Here is an 11,163-nt window from a genome sequence, read left to right as displayed (position 1 = left end):
CCATGCTTTCAAATTATGCAATAAAATATTGCATGTTTTATTGCATATTTCATTAGACATATTTTAATCTGGTATTCTTACTACATTTGTTTTGCGTTTGGTTGTTTGTTTTTTTACATTTTTATCTTAAGCCACTTTTTAATGTATTGCACATATGAGATGCCCCATAAAATAAATTCTCTAAGCATTGTAAAAATTGCCCTATGGAATAAATTCTATAGGCTTTGCACAGTAAAATCTTCCCCACAAAAGCAGGGTAAAAATGAATTAAATAAACTATAAGCAAGCCTATAAAATATCTGCTGATATTCTAATGCCTGTCATTTCTTCTTTACTCTTATTTTAAAATGCTAATCTACTCTGGGAATGTTGGCAGTGTTCTTCAGATGGTGGGACACGGTATAGCAAATACTCTTTATCACGTGGCCCTGCAATGCTAATCTGTGTATACCTGCACAGAAACAAAGTATTTTGTTGAAGCAATTTTAAACATTCTGTACATGATATCAACACTCATCTTCAATGGAACCGAGTTAATGTTCTGTTTTTTCCTCTTGTTGCTGTTTTCCTGTAATGTCAAGAAAACAAATAAATAAAATTGGAAAAGAAATAGGTCTCTTGTGATCCTGCCTTCTAATGTGCACAAATCATCCTGGCCTTTGAACCAAATTAAACAATATTTTGAGCAGAGAGGAAAACAGATATTTGCAATGCACACTGAATTCAACAAATGCATGAACCCATATGGTGTACATTAAAATTTGATTCTTTGTGCAAGAAAATAAATATTTTCTTTTAATTTGTGAACTTTTATTGCAGTAAATAATTAGAAAAAGAATTGTGAATGTCAAACGATGGGTTGGTTTCAGATGAATTGAAAATTATGATACAGCTAAGAAAGAAATAGGTTAAAAGAGGTCAGCATCCAGTCAGAGATGGACTATGTTTTTAATAGACAATATTCACAGTGGGACTATTCCCCAAAATGCAAGCACAGTCAGGATAATTATTTTGGTGATATAACATTCTCCCCACAAAGAAGGCTGTTAATGGCCTTTTGATTCCAGATGATGTTTAACCCTATCTGCAGCATAAACAAAATCAGATATAGACATATGCGCAGCAGAACGTGGTATTGTGTTATGGAGGCCACTTGCTTTATTGATATTATGTTTGTGGTCCCTTTGATACCTCTCTTCCTCTTTTTTCTCCTTTGTGATAACCTTTGGTTTTAAACAAGTGCATAGTTTAGATTAGTTTTACTCGCCAGATAAACTGTGCAATACTGATGTAACCATGAAATGGGACAGTGCTTGAGACTAGAGACAAGGAAAAGCTTTCACTCATTCCATATTTTACAGTGAACTTACCTAATTCACCCCTCCTGGACCACTGCTCAGATCAGAATGTAAATATGTAAAGTAGTCCACATATATATACAAACCTCTCTGTGGACAATCCAACAACTTGTAGTTTCCAAGGAAGTCTGAGGGCTGTCTTTCTCTCATTTTCAAGCTGCTTTGGGCAGCTTGTGAGTGCAGTGCACACTGAAATGCCTTTTAAAACGTTCCAGGAAGTAGCTGTACATCATAACTTGCAGCCCTTCCTGGGGAATTGTAGGGAATAAAAGATGACTACCCCATTGTACCTATGGGGCAGCCATCTGCTTTCTGTCTAGTATCTCTATGGCTTTACCCAGCAGGGGTTGGGATGAAGGGGAAACAATGAAAAAAGGGACCCTCAGACCACCTCTTTAAAAAAATTTACTTTACATTTTTACTTTAAAAGTGCTAAAAGCTTGCAGATTTTAAAAACATAAAACTTAAACTCCTTGTGAAGACACTGGATGGAACAGACTTGCCAGTCAAGATTTGCAAAAGTGACATGAACTGAATCAAGACCACTCTGTCCATATTATTATTATTATTATTATTATTATTATTATTATTATTATTATTATTATTATTATTATTATTATTAACATTTGTTAATGGCATTTTGCCTTAAAAAGGTCTCAAAGCAACTTACAAAATGAGTCATGCACATGTCTTCAACCAATGCCAGAACACAGATATATTTGTATAAATATGATTTACTCTATGCTTGTTTGGGAATGTATTAAAGGAATTAAAAGTGCACATTCTTTGGCTCCATGAGTGAAACCAAGATCTACCAGTTCGTAATTAAAAAAAGAAAAATAGCTCTACTGTTCAAATATTTTTAATAAAGCAATTGCAGAATAACCTAGGTCACAAGGTGGTTGTTTGTTACATGTCAAGCTGCGACACTGAAGTTGTTTTAGGGAACCCAGTATATGTTTTCTCCATGCTGGATTTGACAATGCATGTAAGCATCACCAGAATGGGACTATTGCGGGTGAGAGACTTGCATCACTGATGGATTTACAGTGCAATTCTAAGCATCTTTACTCAGACGTAAATCTGATTAAACAATGCCTAACAAGTATGCTTGGGATCAGGGCCGGATTAAGTTGAGGAGGGCCCCAGGCTGATTCTGAGCCGCCCACCATCCTATCCCATCCCATCCCATCCCCCCCGCTTCACCTACCTTTCCGCTTTTTTTGTGGGTGCGCGCACTGCGCACACAGGCTTGCCATCAATCAAGATGTGAGTGTAGCACGCATGCGTGCCATCAACCAAGATGGTGGCAGAGGCTTCAGACCCTTAGGGAAACCTCGGCCACCATCTTGATTGATGGCAAACTGCAAAAAACAGCGGAGAAAAAAGTAAGTGATGCGGGGGGATGGCGGTTCGGAAGCTCTTGTCCCGCGATCCGCGGCTCCTGTCCTGCTTCTGCGGATCACGGGCCCCCAAGAGCTCCGGGCCCCTAGGCTTCAGCCTACTAAGCCTAATGGATAATCCGGCCCTGCTTGGGATAGCAACTGTATTTATTTATGTACCATATTTATATCCTACCTTTCAATTATATCTCCCTACAAGGAGGCTTACATAAAGATAAAATTTAAAGGCAGTGGGGGGGAAATCATTATAGTACAAAACTACTAAGAAAACATGAAGGAAAGCAAGAGCATCATCTATTTATACCAATTTCCAAAGCTTTGTGAAAGAGTAAAGATTTAATTTGCACACAAGCCTTGCACAACAGTTCACAGAACATCACCATTGCCACTAGCAAATCTCTGGATTCATCCCAAGGAACCATTCCAGCACATGAAAGCTTAGATTCCTAAAATAAGTGGTCTCCAACACATACTGTCACATGTTCTCCACAAAAAACTTTGTCAATTTTTCTGTGCAGTAGTGGAACATGTAGGAATTTCTTATATGACTTACTTACTGTCTGATAATTTTTCTCCCAAAGATTTCTGCTTGCAATATAAGAAAGAATACCAGGAATAAATGTTTCTCTAGATGATGTATACAAGGAACATTTTAAAATGAATCCTATCCAGTGTACACATAGATGATAGATATGTTGTAGGCATGGTTTAAATGAGGAGGGTGGTGAAAATAGTCAACACAGAACAGAATGTAGATCATTAACACAATGGGTTGGATCCAAATTATCAATGGACAGAATTCTGCCTGAAGGATACCGCTGAATCAAGGTGGAAAGCCATTTTTGCCAGTTCATCCCTCCCATGTCCTCCCCTCAAAAAAAAGCTGTTCTAGGGGGAAGTGAAGGAAAGCCCATAGCTGCATTTAGATCAAAAAAGATATATAGTGAAATCCAATAATGGATCTTCCATGTAATGCATAGTTTGACCATTTTCTGTTATTCTAGCACTGGAACATATATCACACTTTCCCAGTGCTGCAAAGACAACTAAAAGATGTACATCAAAACACATTTCAGGCTCTACAGAACATATTCAGAGGATACTTCTCCATCAGTCCTCTTCAAGGGTGGTGTGGAAAACGGTGACATAAGAACAGGCCTTCTTAGTGGTGGCTCCCCATTTTGTGGAATGCTCTCTCCATGGAAGCATGCCTGGTACCATCATTTTTAAGTGCATTTAAAATGTTTTAAATAAAACCTAGGCCTTTGGTCCTTAATTGGGGAGTTAACTACTTATGCATGCAGCCTCTTTTTTTTTTTTTTTTATTTCAATTTCTATACCGCCCACAGCCAAAAGGCTCTCAGGGCGGTGCACAACATAGAGTAAAATACAATAAAATTACAAAGGTCAGTAAAAAGCATACATATTAAACAGTAAAACAGCCTGGTATAAATTGAAAGCTAAAAAATAAATTAAGTTAAAATGCCTGGGAGAATAAAAAGGTTTTAACCTGGCGCCGAAAAGATAAAAGTGTAGGTGCCAGGCGTACCTCATCGGGGAGACTGTTCCATAATTCGGGGGACACTACTGAAAAGGCCCTGGATCTTGTTACAGCCCTCCGAGCCTCTCTGTGGGTCGGGACTTGGAGTAGGGCCTTTGATGTTGAACGTAGTGAGCGGGTAGGTTCATATCGGGAGAGGCGTTCCGCTAGGTATTGTGGTCCCGCGCCGTGTAAGGCTTTATAAGTCAAAACTAGCACTTTGAATTTAGCCCGGAAACAAATAGGTAGCCAGTGCAAACGAGCCAGGACAGGTGTTATATGTGTGGACCGCCTGGTCCTCGTCCACAGTCTAGCAGCTGCATTTTGCACTAGCTGTAGTTTCCGAACTGTCTTCAAAGGCAGTCCCACGTAGAGCGCATTGCAGTAATCCAATCTAGAGGTTACCAGAGCATGCACAACTGAGGCGAGGTCGTCGTTTTCCAGATAGGGACGTAGCTGGGCTACCAACCGAAGGTGGTAGAACGCATTCCGTGCCACCGAGACCACCTGAGCCTTGAGAGACAGGAATGGATCGAAAAGAACCCCCAAGCTACGAACCTGTTCCTTCAGGGGGAGTGTAACCCCATCCAGAACAGGTTGAACATCCACCATCTGGGCGGAGAAGGCACTCACCAACAGCGTCTCAGTCTTGTCAGGATTGAGCCTCAGTTTATTAGCTCTCATCCAGTCCATTATCGCAGCCAGGCAATGGTTCAGCACATCAACAGCCTCACCTGATGAAGATGAAAAGGAGAAATAGAGTTGTGTGTCATCAGCATACTGGTGACAACGCACTCCAAAACTCCTGATGACCGCACCCAGCGGCTTCATGTAGATGTTAAAAAGCATAGGGGACAGAACCGATCCCTGTGGGACTCCACAATGGAGAGTCCAGGGTATCGAACAATGCTCCCCAAGCCCTACCTTCTGGAGGCGGTCCACCAAGTAGGAGCGGAGCCACTGCCAAGCAGTACCTCCAACTCCCAACTCCGTGAGTCTCCCCAGAAGGATACCATGGTCGATGGTATCAAAAGCAGCTGAGAGATCAAGGAGAATCAACAGAGTTACACTCCCCCTGTCCCTCTCCCAACATAGGTCATCATACAGGGCGACCAAGGCTGTTTCGGTGCCAAAACCGGGCCTAAAACCGGATTGAAATGGATCTAGATAATCAGTTTCATCCAAGAGCACCTGGAGCTGGCTGGCCACCACACGTTCTAAGACCTTGCCCAGGAATGGAACATTCGCTACCGGTCTATAGTTGTTCAAATTATCTGGATCCAGGGAAGGTTTCTTCAGGAGTGGTCTCACTACCGTCTCTTTCAAACAACTAGGGACCACTCCCTCTCTCAAGGAGGCATTTATCACTTCCCTGGCCCAGCCGGCTGTTCCAGTCCTGCCAGCTTTCACTAGCCAAGAGGGGCAAGGATCCAGTATAGAAGTGGTTGCACGCACCAGTCCAAGCACCTTGTCAACGTCCTCGAGCTGTACCAACTGAAACTCATCCAATAAATGAGGACAAGACCGTGCTCCAGATACCTCATTAGGTTCAACTGCCATAATATTGGAGTCTAAGTCCCGGCGGATGCATGAGATTTTGTCTTGGAAGTGCCCAGCGAACTTGTTACAGTGGGTTTCCGAAGATTTTTTTATGCTTATTCTTTTAAGTGGGGTGAGTAGGATTTGTTATTTATGGATGATCACTTTAGGTTTTGTTTTATTGCTGAATTGTTTTATTTATTTATATTTACTTTTAATATTTCTTGCTATTTTTATTTTTATTATATAAATTACTTTGAGACACTTTGAGATGTAAAAAGTGAGAAATAAATATACTAAATAATAGTTGATATAGCCAACTTAGCAAAATTAGAGGGAGGTGGGTTTAAAGAGGCCTTGTTGACTTAGATACAAGGGATAAACAAAAAATCACAGATAAGAATGCAATTCCTATTTAAGGGTAATACAAAATTGGAAAAGTCAAATGTTTATGATATAAGAGGATATCAGCCAATTTGGAATTCTGCAGAGTTCCAGATTTCATGATTAACTGGCAGAAATCAAAATTTTCAAATGGACATTTTATGACTTTATGCTCTGATTATTCTCAGTACATCTGTGAATTAGTTTCTTTTACATTAATAGTTTTTTCCCCAAAGTTGTATTTCACTGAATCATTCCATGGTTGTCTCAGATGTTCTTCAACTTTTTCCCATGTGAACAAAAAACGACATTAATCTCATTTTGGTTTGTGTTGGATGCTGAGGTCAGATCAGTACACAAGGCACAAGCAGAGAATGAGATCACACCAAGGAGTCCCGCCCCCGAACAGTCCATATACTGAGTAGCATCCCCACATGCAGCTATGTGCACAAAGGCTTCCACACAATCTGGAACCCATATTATTCAGGATTTCATATCACGTAGAACCCTTCATGTGAGCAGCTGTAAACAAGAAAGCTCCCTCTGTGCAGATGTTTGTGAAGTATGCATGAATACCAGGAGAGAAGCTACTCAGCAGCATGACATGTTTAGACTAAGACAGCCTTTCCCAACTAGTGGGCCACCAGATGTTGTTGGACCACAACTCCCATCAGCCTCAGCCAGCATTGCCAATGGTCAGGAAAGATGGGAATTGTGGTCCAACAACATCTGGTGGCCCACTAGTTGGGAAACGCTGCACTAGGACTATCTACATATCATACTGGGATGCTTTCAAAAACCACATTTGCCAAAATAGGAATATAGGAAGGAACCAAGTCAGGCCACTGATCCATGTAGCACAGTATTGTCTACACTGATGGGCAGTGGCTCTTCACAGTTTCAGACTACAGTTTTTTCAAGCCTTACCTAGAAATTGAACCTAGGAGCTTCTGCATTGAAAGCATGTGCTCTCCCATTGAGCTATGGACCTTCAAATAACATGAATGTTCTCTATCTTGTGCATTTCTCTTGTTAACGTCATGATACCAAGATGCAACAAGCAGTTGACTGACTGCAGAATCACTTCCCATGAGGAAGAGCACATTTTAATTTCTCTGCAAACAACTGTGCACAATGTAAAACACAGCCCCACTCTGCCAACAACATGGATATGGCCTACACATGCAGGGGTTCCAACCGGATTTCCTAGGCCTGGCATACTATGTAGATCGGGCCCCCTACATTCCCACTCACCCTCTCGGCAATCTGGAAATGGGCTGCCTTCAAGTCAATCCCTACTTATGGCTACCCTATGAATAAGGTGTTCATGGTAAACGGTATTCAGAGGGAGTTTATCATTGCCTCCCTCTGAGGCTAGTCCTCCCCAGCTGGCTAGGGCCTGCTCAGCTTGCCACAGCTGCACAAGCCAGCCCTTTCCTTGTCCGCAACTGCCAGCTGGGGGGCAACTGGGCTCCTTGGGACTATGCAGCTTGCCCACGACTGCACAGGTGGCAGGACACGTAATCCCTGAGCAGAGCTTGGAAAAGTTACTTTTTTGAACTACAACTCCCATCAGCCCAATCCAGTGGCCATCCTAGCTGGGGCTGATGGGAGTTGTAGTTCCAAAAAGTAACTTTTCCAAGCTCTGCTCCTGAGCCGCTCGCTGTGGGGGTGATCTTTAGCTGGCCCTTGACACCTGTCATGGCCCCGTCAGAGGACTCATCAGACGAGGATGACTCGGGAGTAACAGCAGCAGACCCAGAAGGAGAAATGGAGGAAACTCCTGAGAAACCAGCTCCTTCTCCCCCTCAGCTGCAGAGCACCCCAGACACAGCTGAAGCCCTTCAGCCAGACGCAGGCAGTGAACAGGAGACTTCCCCCTCACCTGCAGAACGTAGACAACAGAAGGTCAGGCAGAAGAGGGGCAGGCCTGTCCACTTAAGGCCAAAACGCTGATGGCTCACACCTGCTGACAAACCTGCTCCTTAAAAGTCAAACCTTGGCTTCAGCTTGTTGCTGACTACAACGTCAGGCGTGACCACTGTGTGTCTTCCTATCCCCTGAACCTTGACTTGGACTGATCTCTCGGCAAACTAGACCCGGACCTTCACTGACGTCTCTTCTGGATTTGTGGCTTGGCACGTAAGCTTTGAACGGCTTCTGCCCTTATCTTGCTTCTTCCTTGCTAGCCTGGCAGATTTATAGCCAAACTGCCGGCTGAGGACTTACGGCCTGGCAATTACCAAGGAATCTCCAGCCCTGCCTGCGCCCCCACCGACACTGCTGTCTCAGTGAAGAGCTGACAACACCCAGGAGACACGAGTGGGGATTTGAACTCACAGACTCTGGACTCCTAGCTAGGCTCTCCTCCCCACTGTGCTTGATTTGGTAAGAACTGCTGCTTATGTACATATATTATCAATATGGACAGTTATTTTGAATCCACTGTCTTCAAGAGGCATTGTTTCATCAGTTTTTAACCTGCCTTTCAGAGATCCTGCCCTCACAAGGCATTTTTCAACAGTTAAAAAGTTCAAAAACCATAGTCATATAACGGATAATTATTAAATAACATTTAAACATTGACATAACATAAAGATAGCAGCAGCTAAAAAAATAAAACAGAGAAAATAAATAGATCAAGCATCCTAATCATTAAATGATATTTAAACATTAAAATAATATTAAAAGATAGCAGCTGCTAAAAAAAACTTTTCAGACAGACTTCAAACAGAGGAATAAACAGTCTAAGTTCTTTATGAATAACAATATTATTCAACAATTTCCATTTCTTCCTGAAAAAGAGCAATAGCCAAGTGGCAGCAATACATCAAATGTCATCGTGTAATGAATAAATTATATGGAACATGTTTTTCAGTACCGTTTTTTGTTTTTTCATTGTCAGAGTTTTGTCATTCACTCTCAGCTTAACCTACCTCTCAGGGGTGTTGCAAAGAATAAAGGGGGAGGGAGCACCAAGGAAGAAAAGAGAGATGCAAATATGTCACGTTCACAGACCATGCAGAGACTAGGGGAAAAGCAAGCACAAAGCCCACCCACCCAATTGCTTTAACTTCAGCATTCCACAGTCATTATATTTTATAGCAAAATACCAACAACAAAAAGCTTGCCAACATACACACACACACACATACACACAAAGAATGTGCACCTTGACTAACCTACCTCACAGGGTTGTTGGAAACACTCCACAAAGAGAGCTGGACATGGACACCACTAGCTTCCCTGGCTTTCAGGTGTGTTGGAGACCCAAGGAAAAAGTTGGGAACCAGAGCTTTGCCCATATTTTATTTAATAATGCCATATTTTATTTTAAATATGTGCAAAATACAACTCTGGGCAGAGTCTGAGATGACTCTCGCCATCCACACCCAAGAGCAGCAGTCACAGGAGATCAACTAAGAAGGTCTAAATGGCATAAGGGATGGGGGAATCTGAAAAAAACCCAGGGGGCAGAGACAATAGGGAAAGGATCTGCAGGGAAGCTACGAACAAAAGGAAGAATCACACAATTCCTATTTGATAACACTAGAAAAAGAGAGAGAAGGAAAGAGAAAGAGAAAGAGAACACATGCTGGAAAAAGTCACTATGGAGAATATCCTATCTGGCTGGTTAACATCAGGGATGTAGCTGTAAAGGGACTTGGGGGGTCTTAGTCCCTTTATCTTTTTGGGAGCAGGGTTCCAGCAGGATCCCTATGTCACCATTATCCTACAAGTTAATCAGCATGAAAAGGGATTGTATTAGCCACTGAGAAGAGCCTTCTAACATGCTTCCTTATCCTTTCCTACTGATTGGAACCAATCAGAGTGAAAGGAGGTGAGTCAGCCGCTGAGAAAACTCTTCTCAGTAACTAAACCCTCTTCTTTCATGCTGATTGGCTCCTAGGGATGTCTGTTGTTGTGGAAGAAGGCATTAACAAGGATTTCATTCTCAACCCAGCAGCAAAACAAAAGGATGGGGGGGCATGGTTGTAACTATCATGAAGGGACCCTGCACTTCTGAATTTGCCACAACACTGCTGGTTGACACCCACTCGCATTTACTGTATAGTGGAATCTGCAGAAAATAATGCATAGGGAAGTACCTGACGATCAAACAGAAGATACAAAGAGACAAGCTACTAGCCAGAGAGGAGAAAACAGCAGCTTTTGATTCACCGCTGGTCAATCATCAGTCATAGCTCTGACTTCACTCATTGGCTAAAAACCTGAAAGGGCGCGCACATGGAACAAGTGAAGAGTCTAAATCATGTTGATTTCAAATTACTCTTTTTCAGAACTATTCTACCATTATGCTGTCATAAGGAATAAAGCTCACACTAGAGATATGCAGTTCATAAAAATCAGTGAAGCAGATTTTTATCCCACCCTTCATCTAAGGAGCTTAGACTACACCACACTTGCCATGAAAACGGAATTTAAAATTATCTACATAGACTGTGTCTGTATCTAGGTCCTTCAGGAAGAAGAAACAAAGATTACAAGACACATGGTACCCAAGCACCAGGAAAGGTGAGGATCAGGATGACCCAGCACTAACATTTCTTCTGACCCAAATGCCAATACAGTAAGGTTGACAAGATTTCATCTGGCACAACCTGCCCTGCTTTTATCAGTGGTATGGCAAACAGACATTCCATAGGTGAACATTTTCCCACCAATATTCTGTAGGTCAGGGGAAGCTTCACCTACTAAATTTCTGCTCCGCTTTCAGCTGTTAAAGATATGGGAGATTTGCCAGAAAAATAAGAAGTTGACAACACTACAATGCAGTTATAAATCTTTGAGTCAGTTGCTGTGGATTTGTACCAAGACAAATATTTCCTAAAACTCAGTCTCCTCCACAGTAATCTTTTCTGACTCATTTCTGTCCTCCCTATGATGGATCATGTTGGACAAAAACTTAATCCTCATT

This window comes from Rhineura floridana, chromosome 4 (assembly GCF_030035675.1).
Source record: "Rhineura floridana isolate rRhiFlo1 chromosome 4, rRhiFlo1.hap2, whole genome shotgun sequence".
Lineage (NCBI taxonomy): Eukaryota > Metazoa > Chordata > Lepidosauria > Squamata > Rhineuridae > Rhineura > Rhineura floridana.
The sequence above is the reverse complement of the archived record's forward strand: the minus strand, read 5'-3'. Positions refer to the sequence as shown.